The sequence below is a fragment of the Vulpes vulpes genome, chromosome 9 (genome assembly GCF_048418805.1).
Source record: "Vulpes vulpes isolate BD-2025 chromosome 9, VulVul3, whole genome shotgun sequence".
In the NCBI taxonomy this organism is placed as follows: domain Eukaryota; kingdom Metazoa; phylum Chordata; class Mammalia; order Carnivora; family Canidae; genus Vulpes; species Vulpes vulpes.
Genome location: NC_132788.1, coordinates 73,334,224 through 73,357,343, shown reverse-complemented (window position 1 = coordinate 73,357,343; position 23,120 = coordinate 73,334,224). Strand labels below are relative to the sequence as shown.

Genomic DNA, 23,120 nt, shown 5'->3' with positions numbered 1-23,120 from the left:
GTTACAACAAGCCAAAATCAAACAGCAGGTAACTAACTTAGCAAGTGAATCTACTTGGGACAGGGACTTTGCTTGAAATGTTGCAAGAAGAAACCCCTTCTTATCATAGTCCACAAAAGTATCAAGAAGGGGAAATTTCTCTGTCCAGCTCTCTTCCATCTTCTACTTTCCTTTATTCAAATACTATCCTTTGGGAGTTAAGTTCTCCATCTTTCTGGTTGCATCACCTGGCACTAGCTGGGAAGCCAGACCTTATGCCACATTGTGTGGCATTTTGTGCAATTCTGGAAGTGGAGGTTGGTATGTGAGACTGGAAGGCTATGCAGGCCCACCACTTCGACGTGGGCCCCAGCCAGCAGAACTGAGCCCCTTCAGAAAGGAGAAAGTTAAAAGAATCTATGAAGTTGGAGAGGTTTATGTGAAATATAGTCTTTTTCCTGAAAAGAAGTTCTAAAGGTAGGGATGCCTGGGTGGCTCAGTGGTTGAGTGTTTGTCTTCAGCTCAGAGTGTGATCCTGGGGTCCTGGATCGAGTCCTGCATTGGGCTCCCTGCAAGGAGCCTGATTCTCCCTCTGCCTATGTCTCAGCCTCTCTCTCTGTGTGTCTCTCATGAATAAATAAATAAAATCTTTTTAAAAAAATAAAAGAAAAAGAAGTTCTAAAGGGCTGCAAGCCTGGGGCAGCCACAATCAGGTTAGAGCTATAGCTCATCCAGACTACAGTGTGAAGGGAGCATTTGAAAGCATAGATCTGAGAATGTGTAGACCACACTGCAGCCTGGTCTAAGGGAGTGGGAGTGGGCATGAAGCCATGGGGATGGATTTGACCAATACCAGAGCAGTCAAGTTGATTGTACTTTGTAACAAAGTGGATGTGGAGGGTGAGGGAGAGAGATGACACCCAGCTGTCTGGGTTGAGCAGCCGAGGATTAGACTGTGGTGCCATTTCCTGAGATGGGGAATGGCTAGGAAGGAGAAAGCTGGAGGTGAGGCATGGTGGGGAGGAAATAGAGATGGTGAATTCAGTTTTGAACATAGTGAAGTTGACAAACCTGAGACACATCCAAGTAGATGTGTTTTAAGGCTGTTGGTGACACAAGTCTGGAGTTTGGGAGTAATAGCTCAGCCCGAGACACACATTTTTGGACTACTGGTGGTGGGTAAGGAAGAAGGTGTGGGGGTGCATGAAATATGTGAAGGAGAACATGTCAGAGAAGAAGAAAAGAAGGTCGAGGGCCCAGCCCTCTTACACTCCACAATGTGAGACTAGAATGACCGGACAGCCAGAGCAAGAGGAAACTCTAGAGGAAGCTGAGAAAATGTGGCCAGAGATGTCCCCAGCTCAGGAGAGCTCTTCAAGGAAGTGGGAAATGATGTCAGCTGCTGCAGAGGACTCAACTCAGAAAAAGAGTGAGAAGTGTTCAATGAATTTAGAAATGAGGAGGTTATTGGTGTCCTTGTTGAGAGCAGCGTCTTTGGCGTGGGTTGGGTTTGGCCTATGTAGAAGTGAAATGTGGACAAACCATTGATCTTGCGTGCAGGGCTTACTTACAAATCAGAACAGTCACTGTGATTAGTGATGATGCAAAGGTAAAGAAATTATAGAGCAAAAGAGAATTCCAGTGGATTTTAGCTCCTTGTCCCGATTTATGTTTCCTCACAGCATCTTTTACGATGTGAAATGATACTACTTATATGTTAGCTTGTCCTCTCTCTGTCCCGGAGAATGGAAGCACCATGAAAGGTTGAAATTTTGTCTTGTTCACTCCTGTATCCTCAGTGCTTGGCACAAAGTGGCCATTGAATAAATATTTGTTGAAACAAAATATCTGTTGAATAAAGAGTCTGCTGAATCTGATGAAAACATGTAAAGGACAAAAATAAACATAATGAGCTTAGTTATATAAACATAGGTTCAGACTCTTTACAAGGAGTTACAGATGTGTGTTCAAATAAGAAAAAGCAAGTTAGGAGGATGCCTATAGGACATCCCCTGGGGTCAACCTCCTAGACTTTACTCCTAATTTAAGTGGAAATCAACAATACTCAAAGACTGTGATGCACTTCCAAAAGACATCCTTTCTTTTTTTTTTTTTTTTTTTAAGGTTTTATTTATTTATTTTAGAGAGAGACAGAGTGAGCAAGCAGAGGGAGGGGCAGAGGGAGAATGAGAAGCAGACTCCTTGCTGAACAGGGAGCCCGATGCGGGGCTCCATCCCAGGACTGCAAGATCATGACCGGAGCTGAAATCAAGAGTCGGCCAACTTAACTGACTGAGCCATCCATCCAGACACCGCAAAATAATTTTCTAATCTACAACTCTCTGATAGACTTTTGTGAAGAAATTATTACCAGTTAGATCCTAAACTGCCAAGTAACTATCTTAGGAAATGTATGTGGTTGTAATTAAGCTTGTGTGTATATATATATTTTCATGATTTTAATCAACTAAGAGAGATAACTATGAATTTTGAAGCTTGAATATCCATAATCTTGCATTCCTATTAAAGGCAATACCATATATAACATACAACAACTGTATCAAAGATCTGCTTTGCTGTATTACAGGAAGAAATATCTACTTTCTACTGAATCAGTTTTAGGGGAAGTAAACATTGAAATGGCAATCCCAAGAAAAAATGCTTTCCTTTGCCTAATTTTTTTTAAAGATTTTATTTATTTATTCATGAGAGACACACACAGACACACAGAGGCAGAGACACAGGCAGAGGGAGAAGCAGGCTCCATGCAGGGAGCCCGACATGGGACTCGATCCCGGGACTCCAGGATCATACCCTGGGCTGAAGGCAGTGCTAAACCGTTGAGCCACCCTGGCTGCCCACCTTTGCCTAATTTTCTCTTATGAAAATTTTAAATGAAATATTTCAATGAAATATTTTAAATGAAATATTTCATATTTTTACCAGGCTCAATTCTGTTAGTGACTCAGTATGGTAGACATGCATTCAGTTTAGGTCGTGAATCCTGGTATCCAAACCTTGTGATTTCAGTGAGAAGGATGAGATATGGAGACATGGAAAGAGAATGTTTTCTCAGGAGGTTTATTCTTCATGATTGTGTGGAAATTAAGGAGGAAAGAGTACCACTTAGAGGATGCTAACAGTGTCAGTAGCAAAGCAAAATTCATAAAATCAGAATGATTTGGGGAAATTCATTTGCCTTTGAATGGATTTTACAAGTACAGGTGTAAAATAGTCAAATAGTAATAATACCCCAGGTTGTCCTAGCTGGCTAATTACTCAGTTTAGGGCAAATTAAGCTGCAGGAACATATACACCCTCAAATCTCAAAGACTTTCAGTCATACAGACTGATTTCTCTTCTCATTATACACCCACCTCAGACTGGCTTTGGAGAGTTCTACTTCCAGTATGGCAGAGCAAGTTCCAAATAGACTGCTCTTCCTGAAAATAAGGACTCTGAACTCTGAACAAAATACAATAAAAACAAAGCAAAACAACAACAAGAACAAAAACTACCCAACAGCTCTGGAGAGTGAGCAAAAGCAGGCAGATTTTGGAAGGAGTCAAAACTTGGAAGAGTCATCGTCACCAGAGCTGATGATGATCACATGAGTTTCCCATTTCAGTGTGAGGTCAGCCTGGAGTCACAGCATGGGTGGGCTAAAATTTACTAGAAAACCTGTTGTTTTCCTGGTCTGAAAAACCATAGATTCTGAGCCATTCACTGCTGCTGGAAAGTGAGGAGGAAATCCCAGAAATGAGTAAGCCAGAATAGAAGGGCCACCAATTCTGTGCATAAATTTTGTTCCAGGTCTCTGACCCCTGAACAATGTGTGTGACAGACTTAAAGCAGCTTGGAGGAAGGCTAAGAGAAGTACACTGAGATTTAAGCTGCTACCTTCCTTGGCAGCACAGAGTTCACCGTTTGAGTCTGTCCAAGTTAATTGCCTACTAAACAAAATCATCAACACTTCATAGGAATATAACAGAAGCAAGAGTTTCTATATTATAACCAGAAAGAAGACAGGAAAGGCGAGACAGAGGAACAAAAGGCAGAAGGGAAAAGAGAAAAGTAATAGAATGAAATATCTAAATGAAATCATCTTGATAATTGCATTACATATTAATGGATAAGCATGTCCATCAAAAGGCAGAGATTATCACCTCTGGTTCTGGCTCACTCTGATCTAAGCTATAGGGAAGACTTTCTAAACTGTTGCTTCTATCATAGCAGAAGGAATGGAGGAGTTGGGAAAGTGCATGGTGGTTCTTAGAGCTTTCGCTCACAACTGACAGCCACCATTTTCGCTAACATTTCACTGCCTAAGGCAAGTCACATGGCCAAGCCTGACTTCAATGGGGGCAGAAACCATAATTCATTCACAGGGAGGGGAAACAAATATTTTAAAATAAATAATAAAATCTACTCATTAAGAGAAGTAGTTTACTATCATGGAAGAATAATTATCTTAGGGTGAATGACTTCTGCATAATGGGAATATTCTTAGAGATCATAGACTCTCCTGACAAAAATCCAGCATTATCTATGTAACCACAGAAAACTCAAAAACCAACTTGCCTGTCTAATCCACCAACTTTTCTCAGATTCTGTCTCTTGCTAACTACATGAAACCACTTCTGTGGCTTTGGCTGTTTGGGCCAAGGTGTAGGTACCTGGCCCATGTTGGGTCATTTGGATTTTCCAATCTGGTCTGTATTATTAGGTGCCTGAACTGTAGGGCTAAGCAAAGCCAGGAAGATGAGATGGAAGTGTCTGACCCTCATAAAGGTGAAGAGAGAACACAAAACAGCAGAGAAATGTTGTATGTTCTTGATATAACCTTACCTACTTTTGTCAATTTCTAGAGCTTAACCTAACTTGAGGGCATTTACATCATTCCAAAAGCCTCACTCACATGGTAGTCTATATCAATAGTGCTAGACATTCACTTGGACTAAAATGTGAATGTTGCCCCTGGTGTAATACAATACTGCAAGCCCTGGGTTTCTGCTTTTCTTCTGCCATTACAGATAGAGAGCTCATGGAAGTTACAGAAAGGAAGACACACAGACCTCATTCTTGGGGTAATAGGTAATGACCACAGTAATTTTGTTGAGCATATTAAAAGGCAACAAACCTCCAATTTGGTGCTTGGATCTGTGCAGCACCAAATTTGGAAGAGAAATGGCTAGCATTATGGAATACAATGGATAGAGACCAAATGAAGTGTGAACTGTGACTAATCACAGATTTTTTTTTTGCAATTTTGCTGTAAAAATCCTCGATTCTGATGTAGTAACATGACATTTATAGTTATTTGATAATTCTTTCCTCTTTTCATTTTTTTTGTGGGGCTTTCCTCTTTTCAAACATGAAATAATAGAATTCAGTACATATTTTGGGTATACACATACCTCTTATTGACTAATTTATCTTCATGTCTTATTCCTGGATGGAAATTCCACATCCTATAGCCTTAGTTCTTTGATTTACCTTCTGAAATTGTGTAAGCATGTCTCCATTAATTTGATTTTACAAATTTGTCTCTTTATATAGTGAAATATTAAAATATAAGTTTAGAGCCTCATATATTTTAAGAGTTTTGCCTTCCTTTGTCACGTGATTTAAAAATATGCCATATAATCTTATCTCATACAATTCAAAACAGAAATACAAGATGTATAGACAAAGGCTCTCCTGCTGTTTTAAACACCATTTAGCAAGTTTTACAGTTGAAGGGTCTGCCAACATAACTATCACTTCCTTATTATGGTAAGTGTCTGAATTATTTTTTTTATTACCAGATAAAGATGCTTCTATAGCCAAGCACAGCATGTATCTTTCAAAAGTCAGTTCTAAGCCCCTGCTCTTAATCTTGTTCCAGTATTTCTCAGAACCCTTAGAGCACAGTAAATTCTCAATGCCTAGACTCACAGAGAGAAACACAGAGCAAAGTTCATTGCCCAGTCATTACTAGTTGGCTTTGGTTTGTATTTTTATTCTAACACATGCAAGTGAAATTTTTAAAAAAAATTTTATATTATCAAATGTCCTCTATTCGTTTACCTACATGTAGATATTTTGTCTCTGGGGACTAAATAAATTGTATCAGATACTCTTCTTTAAATCATGTCATCATCACCTCAATCCTGTTTAGAAAAAAAAAAAGATATATTGACCACTTTTCTTAGAATGCCTTTCTGTATAATGCACTAACCTGCTGTCTTGGACTATCTGTTGAAAATTATAGCACAATACAACAAAGTGGATCAGTTGATAAATGAACTTGACCATCTTTTGCAAAGTTAAAAGCACCATATCAATTTAAAGTGTTGTTATTGCCCATAATTAAGGAGACAAAAATCACCAGCTGAGGCTAAATTCAATCTGTTACCCAGAGGAACAGATTGTAAAAATATTTCCTTATAGCTCTTTTGAACTCTGTAGGGCTTTTTTTCTTTCTTCTTCTTTTTTTTTTTAGAACAGCTTTGTACATAAAAGGAAATTGTTTCTGAATGCAAGCTAATTTGGTTTTGCCTGATGATTCTAGACTGGTTTAAATGCAGGTGGTGAATCCTCAGATAAGCTTCATTCAAGGATCAGAGTTATTTACTGGAAGAGGCCTGATTGGATTTGCCAATTCCCTAATGTGCTCACTGGATAGGGGTGGAGTGGGGTTGAAAGTCTGTTCTCAAACAGTTGAACCTCCCATCTAACTCAAAAGACATTTGTTCCCCTCAAAACCATAGTTGGTCTTCTTGGAAACTTGGCTAATTTCACTTAAGATGTTACACTTGCTGGTCTCTGCCAGACAACCCACACAGTAAGGGGACTCGGTGGGCTCCACCCTCTTTCCTGTCTAGTTGGCTTCTGTCTGCAATACTGTGAACAGCTTCACAAAAGCACTTCAGCAGTTCAACTCAGTCAAGAATTACAATCAAAGGTGAGCAAAATTCATTAGGCATGTATTTTTTGGCATCTAACATCTCTCAATAGTTTGAAATGGGTTTTAAAACAGCTACATCAATATCTCTGTGTCACCCCAGCATTGTGGGTAAGCTGAAGACAGATCACTCTACCCAGAACTGGAAGTCTTAACTTTTTGACCCTAAATTAAACAATGCCAGCATTTACTGGAGGAGGGGGAGTTTGGAGGAGAGACTTGGCTCTGTCACATACTAGCTGGATGGATGTTGGCCAAGTCTGCTGCCTTTCTTAGGCTTAGTTTGCTTTTTTGTAAAATGGGAGTAATAGGGCTTTTATGAAGAACAAGTGAGATCATATCGAAGTGTTAAATAGTAGGTATGAAGGGCTTGATAAATACTAGTTATGGGGATCTGGGTGGATCAGTGGGTTAAGCATTTACCTTCAGCTCAGGACTTGATCCCAGGGTCTTGGGATCAAGTCCCGCACTGGGCTCCCTGCTCAGCGAGGAGTAGGCTTCTTCCTCTCTTTCTGCCCCTCCCCGCCACCCATTCTCCCTTTCTGAAATAAATAAATAAATAAAATCCTTTAAAAATCCCCAAAAACTAGCTACTATTATCCCATAGTGTATCAGTCAGGGTCCCCAGAGAAACAGAGCCAACAGAATGTATACCTATCTATATATACATATAGATGTATATAATCCAATATCTGCAGGGTAGGCCGGCAATTTGGAGATTCAGGCAAGAATTGCAGTTTCAGTCCAAAGGCAGTCTGTGGTGCAGTTCCCACCTCCTTAGGGGAGGTCAGTCTTCTGCCAAGGCCTTCAACTGATTGAATGAGACCCATCCACATTGTTGAAAATCTGCTTTACTCAAGCTCTACCGATTTGTCAGTGTTCATCTCATTTAAAAAATACCTTCTCAGAAGCATGTGAAATAATGTTTGACCAAATATCTGGGCACCATGGCCTAGCCAAATTGACACATAAAATAAATGATTACACAAAGGAATGAAAATTCAGTGCTTTTTGGGTGCCACTGTGCTAAACACTTGATATTTATGAATTTATCTACTCCTTCACCATTGCCCTTTGAGGTAGGGAGTGTTTTTCACTGCACAGATGAGAAAACTTGAACACAGAGGGTCTAAATAACCTACTCTAGGTCCCGCAGCTAAGGATTTGTGCTCCTAACCACTGGGCTAGACTGTCAGCAACCTGAGGAGGGAGCCAGCCATAAGGGGACAGCACCTGCTGTGGCTGGCAAACCGCTGTATGAATATCTGTTAATTGGATACCCAAATGGCTCACTCAGCTAACCTCTTGGATTCCTTTTTTTTTTTTTTTTTAAGATTTTATTTACTTATTCATGAGAGACACACACAGAGAGAAGGACAGAGACACAGGCAGAGGGAGAAACAGGCTCCATGCAGGGAGCCCAACGCGGGACTCAATTCCGGGTCTCCAGGATCACACCCTGGGCTGAAGGCAGCGCTAAACCACTGAGCCACCAGGGCTGCCCCACCTCTTGGATTCCTTTAAGCAATGTTATCTTTTCTCTGAATTGACTAGCTGTTTTGTTTTTGGTTTCATCTTGTGGATGAATCCTTAAGATGACATATTCTTTTATGTCGAAGATACTCCCCAGCAATTACTGACAACGTCCTGTATAAATGGAGTTAAACCTCATAGCAAATGAGGTTGTCCATATATATAGGCTGTAAGAAAACAATGTAAGTCCAAGTTGACTTGTGTATGTCAAAGGAATGGCCTAGACAAGTAGAAAATCTGGAATTACTATAAAATATGTATCTATTGGTATAAAATTTCTGCTCGAACACTCCTAATATAATATAATATGATATAATATAATATAATCTAAATATTCATTAGTAAGTAACATCACATACTATTGTTTGGGTATCTAAATACATTATAACCCTAAGAAAGAATGAACTTTAAAAAGGGTGATCAAAGGGCACCTGGGTGGCCTCAGTTGATTAAGCATCTGCCTTTGACTCAGGACATAATCTCAGGGTCCTGGAATCGAGCCCCATGTTGAACTCCCTGCTCAGGGAGGAGTCTACTTTTCCTTCTCCCTCTCCCTCTGCCTTTGTGTGCCTGTGCGTGTGCTCTCTCTCTCTCAAATATATAAATAAAATCTTTTTATAAAAAAGGGTGATATAGGGAATAAGTGTTAATCATAATGTTTTTTCCTTTTTACCTCTCTATGGCTGTTCTTGTGTCCTTCCCATTTTGGTTTTCACTGACTTAGAGTCTTGAGTAATTGGAGTTTGTCCCTCTATAGAACTTAGTGAGAAATGAATTGACTCACCCAATCAACCTCATATAATCAAGGAGATACTGAGGCTCAGCAGAAGAGTACCATGAGAGTTAAATGAGATGATATGTGAAAGCCTTTAATACAGTGTATGCCATTTGTTTTTATCACAAGAGACCAAATATTGCTTAGTTTTTAAGAGCACAGACTCTGGAGGCAGATACTTTGTTGCATATCCCAGCTTCATCATGTACTAACTGTGACTGATTAGGTGGGGTTGTTTTGTCAATTAAATGAGTTTAAAAAATAAAAAGCCAAAAAAGACCCAAATAAGTAACATTCTTATGACACCCTGGCATGTAGTAAGCACTATATAAATGTTACCGAGCACTATCACAAGGGCCCAATAAACATTAATTGCTATTAGTTGTAAAAACCAATGTATTGACATAAGCTGAGGTCATTATACCTCTATCCCTATTACTGTGGTCACCCAAAATGCTATACAATGAAACTATTCAGGATGATGACTTTGAAAGACTGCCTCAGGATTTCATTCATTTGTGTACCAGTCACAATTTTTGCCCTTCCTGTGTACCACTTGTATCATTATTTACTTAATATTTGTCTCTAAATAGAGATATCTAATCTAATGCTAAGATCTACTTCATTAGTTTTGAGAATAGTAATAGTGAAATCATGCATTTGATGTGCAAGTACCATTTTTCTGTAATTGCATGACAATAAGCACATAACCAGTAAACCATTTCTCTTGCTATGAGAAATGCTGTGTTATGCAATACTTAAATTAAGGCTGCCTCAATTATATTCACTCAGTGAGATCAAAGAATACCAACATATGCTAGATATTGAAACTAGTTTCCTTCAAAACACCCTAGTTCTCAAGAAGTTTAACAAATTGGGATTCTAATCTTTTTATTTTTGGATTCTCAATTATTACTCTCTTTTGGATGAGAAAAATTTTAATTTCTTTATTCTTCTTCATTGGGCCACTTTATAATAATTATATTTACCTTGAAATACATAAGGCTCTCTAAAAACATTGATCATTGTTATCATAGGGATACTAAAAGTACTCGGTTAAATTCTATCAAATTAACTGGATTCCCAATGCATGCCAAAGAGACCAATTAAAGTTAAAAGCTAAGACCAGAACTTTAAAAGAGAAATTCAGTAATATTGAAATTAAACCTACCTCTTTCAAAAGCGTGGAACCGTGACCTTGAATTGATCATAAACAGTGTTCTAGGTAAAATCAAACTACAGTAAATAAGAATGTGTGTTCTTCCCATTGTCTGCCATCATTCTTAACTCTGGAAATAGACCCTTCTTCATCTAAGTTAGAATCCCAAGCAGGTTTCTTTTAAGCATTCTGAACTCAAATGCTCACATCTTAAAATCTATTAGATAGTCAGATGCTTTTGGTTTAAAATGGGAAAGCTATCTCCTTGAAAATATATAAATGTTTGGACAAGTCAAAGTAATTCTCTATTCTGTATTTAAGGGTTCCATTCTAGCATTCAGCAGTGTTGTCTTTATTACAGACACTAAAGCCATTATTACTATAACTATTAGGGGAAAAAATAGTTTGATCCAGATCCACACTTTTTAGTTGGTCTTGCTCTGAATCTATGTGACAAGATGAAAAGTGATCTCATTTAAGAAAATGTGGAATGAAATGGAGCATTCTTTGAATGAGACACATTCACAAAGGTCAGAGTTTCTCAGGCCTAGGACAGCTGACATCATGGGCTGGATAATTCTTTGTTGAAGGACCTGTCTTGTGCATTGGAGGATGTTCAGCAGCATCCGTGGTCTCCATCTACTAGATGCAAGTAACATCCTTCCCCAGTTGTGACAACCAAAAATGCCTCCAGACATTGCCAGGTGTATCCTAGGGGCAAAGTCCCCCTTCTTCCACCCATTGAAAACCTGCCACAGGTCAAAAGGAAAGCTTTGCTATTGCTTTCCTGAACGTCATTGCTGCGTTTGGGGGTAAAAGTTTACTTCTTTACATGAGAGTTTTTTGGTAGCTGTATTACAAAATTCAAACTATAAATAACAGAAGGAAGGGAGATAAGATTGAACGTTTATTACCCGAAGCCATATAAATTCAATAATAAATAATGGCTCTTTCTAAAAATATGAGAAGTCTTTTTCAAAGTCATTAGTTCTAATCATAAATGAATCTAGCAGCATTTCTTTAAATTTTGCACCTTTGTAATGAACTCTGATAAATTCATGGAACTGGATGTTAAATAAAGAGATAGAAAGGTCTAATTTGCTGGTTCATTAAGCTAGCTTATTTCAAGACATTGTGCATATTGCTTTGAATTTCATATTTCTGAGCAGTGAAGACAATAGTTGTATCCATCTTTAATGTAGTGTGGCAGACAATTAGGAGCTCAAATGGATTAAATCTCATTTCATCAGAGATACACACAGTGATTATTATTTTATTGCCAAATACTGTTGGCATTACATTTCTTCGACAGCTATTGTGATACCTGACTCGCATGCTTAAATTTGCATTAAACACTGAACAATAATAACAATCATTTGGGCCATTTTCTTATGTGGCATTATTTGGTTCTTCACTCGGCATATTCAAACCAACACTAGTTTGAAGGGTACAAAGTTTTATATGCACTTGATACACGAGAGCTTGCTGTGGCTTTGAGGAAATGGTGCAGTCTTGGGGTCAGAAACATGAGTGACAGTCCTAACACTGACCCTTTCAACCTAGAAGACCCCGAGAAGATCACCTTACCTTGAACAGATCTAGAAGACAGATACTTTCCTTTGGTTGTTTTCAACATCCTTTGTCGGAATTTTTAAGTTCCAAAAATGTTGCTTTTTGAAAGAAATGCAGTTACACAACAAAAAAGACCAATTATATACCACTTCATCTCCTTTGTCCAGGCCCACGGTCTAGCTCTCTTCAAATACTGACAGTAATCATCTGGTATATATCTGTCCATATTTTTTCAGCAATCCCCTATAAACACCTACCAATAATTCTACCCAAATACAGTGTAGTGTGTTCCTTTCTTTTTTTTAAGATTTTATTTATTTTTTCATGAGAGACAGAGAGAGAGAGAGAGAGAAGCAAAGACACAGGCAGAGGGAGAAGCAGGCTCCATGCAGGGAGCCCGACATGGGACCCGATCCTGGGTCCCCAGGATCCTACCCTGGGCCGAAGGTGGCCCTAAACCACTGAGCCACCAGGGCTGCCCTTCTTTTTCTTTTTTAAAAGATTTTATTTATTTGTTTGTTTAGAGAGCCTGTGTGAGTTGGGGGAGGGGAAGAAGGAGAAAGAGAATCTCAAGCAGACTTCCTGCTGAGTGTGGAGTCCAACTCAGGGTTCCATCTCAAGACTCTGAGATCACAACCTGAGCCAAAATCAGAGTCAGATGCCCAACCATTGGAGTCACCCGGGTGCCCCTGTTCCTTCCTTTTAAAATAAAAAGAAATGGGATTATACCTACATATATTTCTTTTTCTCTAACTTGCTTTTCTGAGTGACCTCAGACCTAACTATTGCTTCGATCCAAAACAGCTGCATAACATTTTGTAGTATAGCTACTAGTTTGTCCAACAATTTCCCCCTAGATTGACCCCTGCTTGTTTCCATCCTTTGGCATTTACTATCCATGGTGTGATCATTGTCACTGAGGCAGGTTTCCTGGCTGCAATTGGAACTGGGAAAAAGGCTTTTCTCCCAGTGTGACTAACTCTTTGGAGGTCTCATTTCCACAACTGGATGTTGAGAATCACAACACCTGCCTACTTCCTTTACATACTGACATAAGGATGGTCTGAGTCAGCAGAGGAAGATGACATGGTGGTACTAGAATTAGGAGGGCCCTCCATACAAAAATCTCACTTGAGCCAAGCTGCAGACTCTCAAAGCCACCTGCTTTTTGTCTGCTTGCATGTTCTAATATAAAATTTATACACTTGCCATATGCTCCCCACCTCTTGAACATTTTTTTTTCAAGAGTAGGCATAACCACTTTTTCTTTTTCTTTTTTTTTATAACCACTTTTTCAATAGATAATTCACTCTTTTAGTGTTTGGTATTTAATTTACAAAGTGCCATAGTAAGTGTTACTCTAGGGTAGTGCCTGAGTTCTAAGAGCTAGGATAGTGTGTGCATATGAGTGTGTGTGTGTGTGTGTGTGTGAGAGAGAGAGAGAGAGAGAGAGAGAGAGAGAGAGAGAGAGAAAACTCAGTAAATTCACTTAGTGTCAAGTGACAGTCATCTGGTAACATTCACAAGAGGGCAGGTGGCTTTGGAACCCACTCATATAGTGAAGGAATAGTCTATACATTTAACATTTTACCTGGTACTATAATCATTTTTAGTTATTCTACTAAAATATCTCATAATGTGCAATACAACATCTCTTGGACAGAAAAGGTCTTAAAAATACATCTGCATTTATATTGTATTTTTTTACTTACACCATCTTTATATTCATGAAGCAGGAAAGCGTTGATGTGCCATGCCTTTATGTTCCACTGATAGGCTGCAAAAGTGTGCATGACATTCTAGTGCAAGGGCTCAGGATCTAGACCTGAAGTCTTTAAACTATGGGTTTTGTTCCAAACGAGATGAGATGCCACAGCAGGATGTTGAGCAGAAGGTGACATGGAGACATATATATCTTAAAAGGGTCATCCTGGCTACTATGCCCCATAAAGTACCTATGTGCTCTTCCAGATATGTAGGTGTCACTCAGGGGGTAATACAGGGTGGTACAGATGTATGTGAAACCACTGGAGCAGAAGGAAAATGTGCAGATAGAGTACAAATCAAGGTCCACTATTCCCATCCTTCTGTTAACTTAGTGATGAACCGAACCAGATACAGGAAGTTGGGGTTCTTGGAGGCCAGCTAATTAGTGTAGATGGAAGTTCAGGCCATGTCCCCCATTCACACTCCACCATGGGGAAGCTAGATTCAGAGTATCTCCTTCTATGAAATGTGTTTGGCATTGACAGCCCTTCCTTCCCTCGCACTCATGCTCTCTGCAGTGTATTCCTGTCTTTGCTCATTTTCTGAAGATAGGCCTCAGATCATGTGACTAAGGAACGCAAGGTCCCTCTTGCTGGACTACCATCAATGGTCAACCCAAGAGCGAACACTGTGCTGTTCTGCTGTGAACTCACCTGCCCATTGTACCTCTGCCATACCATGGCTTCCACTGCTGCTCCTCCTGAGGGATTAAGGTTCCCTTTGTCTGCCTCTCCCCGTCACAGAAAGGACAAGAAAAACCACCCTCAAGTGCTCAGTAGTAGTCCCCTGCACAACCTTTGTAGGCTGAGAGGGGAGTCACAGTCTTTGTATTGCTCTATCATAAGCTCCTCTGTGGTGTGTCCTGTTATATGGATTGGTGGGGCAGAGTGTCCAGACAAATAACCTAAATGCAGCACCCCTCCTCTACTGCTTGAGGAGAAAGGAAGGTGCGATTAGTCTCAAATTATTCCAATGGCAGCCACTCTGTTGGCTTTTCTTTGACTCTGAAATATGTGCTTCTGCTCCCGTTCTCCTGATATTCTGAACATCTAGCAGCATGGGGACTTTCCTCTCTTCTACACCAACCACGCAGCACAGGGTCTCAGCCTCCCAGAGCATAAGCACATTGTTAGGGAACATTGGTGACTGGCCCAGCTCCAGACCATTGGGTTGTACAAGTTATTACAATTAAATCAATTGCTCACAAAATGGGAAGTGTTTTGACCATAAGTATGTATATCTATAAATAGCAAATTAACTTTCCTACCTTGGAAAAGGGTAAGTTGTACTCTGCCCTCAGAAAGACTTTTGTAAAAACTGGCTAACCTGCTACTTGCAGATACTTGGACCTTTCAGGTCAACAGATTATCAGAGTTTCCCAGGAGGTGGCTGTTACAGAATCCTAGTTCCAGTGAATAGGATTTTGCAGGTGTAATGGTGACAGGTAAAAAATAAATAAAAATTAAGCTCTGGTGGCTTTTACAAAATCTGCAGTGCAGAAATTCAGATGCCCTTTTCTGTTATATTAAATTGCTACAACACAACCTGAGGTTGCTATGTGTTGTAAAAGATTGAAGGACTGTCATATCTTCCTCTCTCTCTGCAGGAGTCATTGTGTTTGCAGACAGAAAGCCATTTCCTCCCTGGTAGCAGACAGGCTCTGGGGTGAGCTATCCCTCAATAACCCATTAATTAATTGAACACTGATTAATGATTTTTAAAATATTTTTTGAATTTTTAATATTTGATTTTTCTAATTGTCATTCTTCAAGTTTTTTCCTAACACATAGGCAAGTATCTACCTGTCTCCTAGTCCTGATAACTCTTAATATTTTGCTGTATTTTCTTCAAATGATTTTTTCCAAAGAAATAAAACATTATAGAGTCAATGGAAGCTTCTTTCATATTCCTTTCTTAGAGATGCATCTGTCTTTATCTTTTACTACAATCTGTATAACAGTAAGCAATATAAAGTATTTTTTAAACTTTATTAAGGGATATTTTAAACAAAATTAGAGGGAATAGTATATGAATCCAATTTGAGTTTTTTAAATATCCAGGCAAATGAGATCATCTTCCACATATCCTCTTGCAATTTGATTTACACGCATCATTATATTTCTGAAGTGGATCCAGGTTGATACATATAGATCCATTCCATTCATTTTAACTGCTCTGGAGTATTCCATTATAGGCATGGCTACAAATTATTTTTCTGCATGTGGAATTTTAGGCACTTTCCCATTTTTCCAACAAGGCTACAGTGAGAATCCTTGTTCACATTTCCTTACTCACATGCAAAAGAGCTTTTTTAAAGAAGTGGAATCACAGAATTAAATGATATGCACACTTTGAATTTCACTAAGTTTAGCCCAATTGCTTTCCAAATAGTTTTACCAAATTGCACTCAACACAAAGAACCTATGGGTTTATTACCCTACATCTTCACCAATACTTATTATTGTTAGAATTAAGCATTTTACCTATTTATTTTACCATTAGGCTGTGAAATGATATTTCTATGGTTTTAAGTTGTATTTCTTGGATACCAGTGAGGTTGAGCATTTTCAGAACTCTTCTAAGATGTACCTGAACACATCATTGACCATATTTCATTGTAGTGTTTATCTGTTTCTTGTTGTGCTCACTTCAGCAGCACATATACTAAAATATCTGTTTCTTGTTAATTTGTTTGACTAGATTCTAGTAATGAATGAGCACTTTGTTTAGACACTATGGAAGGGGCTGGAAATACAAAATAAATGAGGCACAATGTCTACCCTAGATGACTTCTCAATTTAGTGGAGAGGAGAGTGCACATACGAATATATATACAATAAAGACAAGCTCTGGGTGCTATAGGACCACAGAAAAGAGAGGTGCAGTTGTCAAGAGCCTTTTAGTTGAAAATTATAGAAACCCAACTCAAACTAGCTTAGGTAAGGAGAAGATTTATTGGCTCATGTAAACTGAAAGTACAGCATGGCTGGATTCATGGCTCACACGGAGCCCTCTGGATTCTCTCTCTCTTCCTCCAATCACCTCTCATCTTTGCTTTGCTTCTCTGTGTGTTGCGCTGATTCTCTTGATACAAACATGCTCTCTCTAGTGGCTGTGTTGGGAGTTTGAGGGGTGGAGTGGAAAAATGATAGCTGATATTACAAGGACTACTTGCTTATAGTTTATTGAAAGGAAAAGACAGAAACAGAGAGAAGGGAGACAGAGATAGAGGGACAGGGAGACTGGTTGATTAAGCTGCCTTATCCCAGTTTGGAAAATTCACGGAAAGGATGAATTCATGGAAAAATACAAGTACTAAGAGTGGCCTAGTCCAGTGATAGCACAACTCTGCATGAGGAAGAACAGGATTATGGGTACATGTATGTTTGTGAAGGCAGGCACTGGCGTTCCCAGCCCCAGCAGAACTACATGGAATGGGGAGGAGTTTCTCATCAAGTAAATACCGAACAGACAAAAAAAAGCAAGGGATGTACTGAGAAGTCTTTAGGAAAAGCCTCCTAAGAGAGGTACATTTTTGTGACCGTCAGGAGCCCCGGGAGATAGAGATGCAAGAACAATGGATTTGGATCTACGAGATTATGGTGTCAATTCCAACACTGATACCTACAAGCTATGTGATTGCTTAACTACTAAACGTCCTGAGCCTGTTTCTTCATCTGTCAAATCAGGATGGTTCTAGCAACTTTCTAGGGCTGTGGCAATGATAAATGTTATAACCATCCACATGCTTTTGCTGACCTCAGATTTTGCTGAATTCAAGTTGCTCCAAATAAATGGGACATTGGCAGCTGACTTCATTACACTGAGATCTTTGCTGCACTAGAGAATAAGGCTTTATTCTTCTGTATTAAATATTTATTCGCTTGTGCTAAGTACGATAGTGAATGAAAATACTCCCAACATATAATGTATATTTAATTGTTATTTCATTTTTGATACATTTCCATCGATGTCTTTTTTGTAGTGGTAGTCAATCCTTTTAATAAATATTCATCTTCATTTGAGTGCAAGAGTGGATTCATTGGTTTCCAATACTATATTTTTAAAAGGGCACATTTTTAAGCACCAGTGATCTTTTAAAGTCTCTTTTGAGCTTCTGGAACATTGTTATTTTCAACTGGAATTAGAGAACATTTCTGACATATTTCAAGCAATTTCACCAAACAAGGATGCAAACACATGTATTACATTAAGGAAAAATACAAATGCGAACGAGCCTTTATGAATAACAGGTAATGATATTTCAAGGACGACGCAGAACCATTCATTTCCGATATTCTCATTACCATTCCCAGCAACAGGCATATATGTCTCTCGATTCCTGTGTAGTTCTGTTAATCTCTCTACACAATATTCAATTTTCTTACAACGATTCAGCTGATTTATTATTTCCCTCTTGTGTGTTAACTGCTAAAGATGCAATGTAACCCCATAAATTTGTTTCAGTCTCTTAGTTTCTATACCCAAGGTCATTAATACCCCCCAAAATATCCTTTGCTTACATCACTCCTTTAAATGTGCTCTTTCTTGCCCAATGAGCTGTTACATAATTACATGGTGCCAGTAACAATATCATCTTGTTTTTATAGTTTTATGATTAAGGATATAAAAATGAACTGAATTGAAGAAAATGTTAAAAGATATTTGCAAAATATAAGAAATTGCTACCATAGTTTATCACATATAAATGATATAGTATGTATACATTTAAAATTGAATTTTCTTAGTATATGGTTTAAAAATGTGTTTGAATAAAATGTGCTATATAAATGTGTGACCTGATGGTTCTATATATACAGAGTATGTCTTCTTTAGTGTAGGGTTAAAATGATTATGAAATATTTATCTCCCACCATTATAACCAGGTGTTTTCTATTAAATATTCTCATCTAAAGTTACAGAGCTTGAGAAAAGGGAAAATTTTTAAATGGGATCAGCTCCCATATCATACGAATTTCAACCTGTTACAGCTTGAAATATACTAGGGAATAGTTAGGGTAGCCAGTTGTCCCAGTTTTTCAGGGACCATGGGGGTTCTTGGGATGTGGGACTTTTAGTTGTAAATCCAGGAAAATCCCAGGCAAATTGGGATGAGTTGGTCTCCTTATTATTAGTTTGGTTTCAGTTCTTCATCCCTATCTCTCTGCACCCACATTTTTGCTAGCACTTTACTGTGGCCAACACATAGCTCCTTGTCCCTTGGCTCTGGGCTTGGCCATGTGACTTGTCTAGGCAAAAATATACAGGAAGAAGTGATAGTGTGCCTCTTCCAAGGTTTCAGAGGCCTGATGCATTTCAGGTTTTACTCCGTGTCTCAGCAGTAGGCCCTAAGTAGCTCACTGGCCCAAGGAAGATGAGAAATATTAAAACACAGAGCCAGTCCAGCTGACACACAGACCAAAGATGAGAAGAAGAGTTAGTTGCCCAGCCAAGATCAACAGAACCTCAGGCAACCAGTACATGCAGGAGTAGAAAATGTTTACTGTTATAATGCCACTGAAATTTTTGTGGTTGTTAAATATAATTATTACAATAAAAGCTAATTGGTAAAGGTGGTAATAAGTACTCATTCAATAAATACTAATTCTCCTGTTAGTTGCCAGGCACAGTTGCACTGTGGATGCAATGACTAGCAAGATGGACAGAATTCTTATTCTGATGGAACTTGTAGACCATTGCAGTGGTCCTTGAGATCCTTTTGGGAAGGTCTGCAAGGTCAAAATTATTTTGATAATAATACTAAAACACTATCTACTTTTTCTCCTTTACACTGTGTTGACATTTGCACTGATGATACAAAGACAATGGTGGGTACACTGCTGGTACATTGACATAAATCAAGCTGTGGGCATGTATTCACCACCATTAGGCACTTTCAGTTAAAAAAAGACACATAACACCAGTTTCATTTATGAATGTTCTTGATGAAGCAGTAAAACTTATTGAATTAAAGCTCCACCCTTAGGGAAAAAAAAGCTCCACCCTTGAGATGAATACATTTTTTATAATCTGTATGACACAGTGGAAGTACACATAAAGCTCTTCTCCTGCATACTAATGTATGATGAAGTAGTCAATCAATGGGTGAAAACTGGCTACTCATTTGAACGGAAAAGTCAAATCCCTACCTCACAGCATACCCCAAAACAGAATCTGTTCCCACTGCAGATTTAAATACAAAAATAAAATAGAATGACACTAGAAGAAAATGTAGAAGGATATATTTTTTATAACCCTGACTTGGGACACTTCTTTGTCAGCATTGTACAAAGGCCAGAAAGCATGGAGGACTTCAGTTTTTCCTATATGTTTCAGTATTGTTTTAATTTCGATGTGGATTTTTTACTAATAAAATAATAAAGCTAACCCCATTAAGTAAACAAAACAAATCGATGCCAGGATTTTTCTTAACAAATTGCAACACAGGTTTCATTGATGTCATATGAAGAAAGAGCAAATTTTAAGTACAATTATTCCACAGCTTAATGGTGGATCTCATCGGAAAACAAGTATAGACGATCTGAGACTCTTCACACCGTCTGTTATACAAAGTCAGCATTTGATCCCCTTGAGAGTAATGGCCCATTATGTAAACGACATAATTTCCCTAGATGTTCCAGAGGACCAGGATTTTAAAAAGTCCATGACAGTTTATTAAAACCAAAATCAGAGAGAGTAAACACAATCTCACAATGTTCTAGTTGCAAGTCAATTGTTAACAGCTACCCTTAATATTTTTCAGGCCTGATGTGTCTTATTCCTGGATTATGGCGCCAAAACCTATGGCTTCAAATTAATTCTTATTAAAGAACCATGCAAAGACTGCTTTTTAAGTGGCAGCCCACAGAAATGGGAAGGATATGCATTAGGTTCTAAGGTTTCACAGGGCCTGTTAGTACACACTCCATATGCCATTATAGGAATTAGAAAAAGACATCTCTCCCGACAGACAAATTAGAAAAAGACTCCTCCTCTAGATGGAAGAATTAGAAAAAGATACCCCTTCCACTGGGTGGATGCAGTAGGGCATTAGCTGGATTTCCATGTCTCTTAGCTCCCATGGCTGAAAGCCTATTGGGAGGGTACAGCCCAACCAGCTGTGTGCTATAACCCCACATCTTCACAACATAAACTCTGATTCCTGCTCTCTGGTCACAGAATCAAACTTTAATGAGGCAATAATAAAGAATATGCATACGTATTATATAATCCCTCCTTGAATTACTTGCTACACAAGGCTCATTTGGACATGTAGTGTGAGACAGAATGCTAATGGGACATAATCTTAAAGCTCAGGCTTGTGTTATGTGAGAATGAGGATCGGCAAACAAAGGCCCATAAGCCAAATCTGGCCCGCCACCTGTTTTTGTTAATAAAGTTTTACCAGAACATACCCACACTCATTCATGTACTGTCTATGGCTGCTTTCCCTCTACAACAGCACAGTTGTGTAGTTTAAGAGAGACTGCATAGCTCACAAAGCCTAAAATATTTACTATCTGGACCTTTAGAGGAAAAATGTGCCAACCCCAGTATTAGATCACTAAATGGCACTATCTCCATCGTACTATTGGCCTTTGCCCAAATGACTTTAAAAAAAAAAAGATTTTATTTATTTATTCATGAGAGACACACAGAGAGAGGCAGAGACATAGGCAGAGGGAGAAGAAGGCTTCCGGCAAGGAGCCGATGCGGGACTCGATCCCAGGACCCCGGAATCATGCCCTGAGCTGAAAGCAGATGCTCAATCGCTGAGCCAACCAGGTGACCCTGCCAGAATGTCTTTAATGCATCAGAATTTAATATTAATTCCTCAGCATATAAAAATAGCTTACATAATAAATATCCATGTCGATCATATATATGTGTGTGTATGTATATATATATATACATATATATGAAAAACTATCTTTTAAATTGATAATTTAGTCATTCTGCCAGTGGACACTGCCAAGAAGCCTCATCACAGTCCCTCCGCCCACTGCTGGCATGTCTAAGTCAGAGTCTCCAAAGAGCCTGAAGAGATGCGGAGGTTTGAGCTTTGAAACAAACTATGAGAATCTGAGGAGCCATTTGGAGCACTCATGGACTGTGCCCTAGAGGCGTTGGGCCTGTCACACCTGCCACGGTGGAGGAGGTGGGTGCAGCCATCAACTGTAAGGCCACACAAGGTGATGATAGAGTTGTAGAACCAAAGAGGTCTGTCACAGGAGAAGATTCTCAAAGCCTTGGTGTCCACTTAACTGGGAACAAGATTGTTGTTGGTGACATGAAAGAAGACACTGAGGAACATTATCTAAGAGATTGTTTTGAACAGGATCGGAAAATGGACGTGACTGACATCATGACTGACCAAGGCGGTGGCAAGAAGAGAAGCTTTGTTTTTGTACTATTTCATGACTGTGACGGTAGATGAGTTTGTCATTCAAAAACACCTTACTGTGAATGGCCCCAACTGTGAAGTAAGGAAAGCTCTATCTAAGCAAGAGATGGCTAGGGGCTTCATCCAGCCAGAGGTCAGAGTGGTTCTGGGAACTTTGGTGGTGGCCATGGAGGTGGTTTTGATGGCAATGATGACTTTGGTCATGGAGGACGCTTCAGTGGGTGAAGTGGCTTTGGTGACAGTCAAGGTGGCAGTGGATACAGTAGCAGTGGGGATGGCTGTCATGGGGATTTGGTAATGATGGGAGCAGCTATGGAGGTGGCAGGAGCTATAATGATTCTAGCAATTACAATAATCAATTTTCAAATTTTGGAGCAGAAGCTCTGGCCCCTATAGTGGTGGAGGTTAGTACTTTGCCAAACCATGAAACCAACTTGGCTATGACAGTGGCAGAAGGTTTTAATTACTGCCAGGAAACAAAACTCAGCAGGAAGAGGAGAGCCAGAGACAGGGAAGCTACAGGTTAAAAGATTTGTGAACTCAGCCTTGGGGCAGGCCTTCACTGCTACAAAGAAGACATGTTTTAGACAACACTCATGTGCATGGGCAAAAAACTTGAGGACTGGATTTGTGATTAATTGCATAATAGGTTATTTTAGTTTCTGTTCTGTGGAAAGGGTAAAGCATTCTGACAAAGGGCTTTAATGTAGATTTTTTTTTTTGCACCTATGCTGTTGATTGCTAAATGTCATAGTTTGATCATGACACTGAATAAATGTGTCTTTTAAAAAATAAGTAAAAAACAAATTAAAAAATGGTGATAATTTACAACCTCAAATGCAGTTCAGCTTCAAGGATTCCATGAAACTAATTGGATTTCTACAAAATCAAAGATTAAGGCAATATCCGTTCGATTACCTAGTATTTCTTAATAAAGAACTCAGGTTACAAATTCCATCATCAGATCATAAAAGGAAAAAGGTTG

The 23,120-nt window shown here is 39.0% G+C and overlaps 1 pseudogene; it reads left to right on the top strand.

Moving 5' to 3' along the window:
• Positions 1-21,741: 21,741 nt before the first annotated feature.
• On the top strand, positions 21,742-22,598 carry LOC140594013 (heterogeneous nuclear ribonucleoprotein A1-like; annotated as a pseudogene).
• Positions 22,599-23,120: the final 522 nt, after the last annotated feature.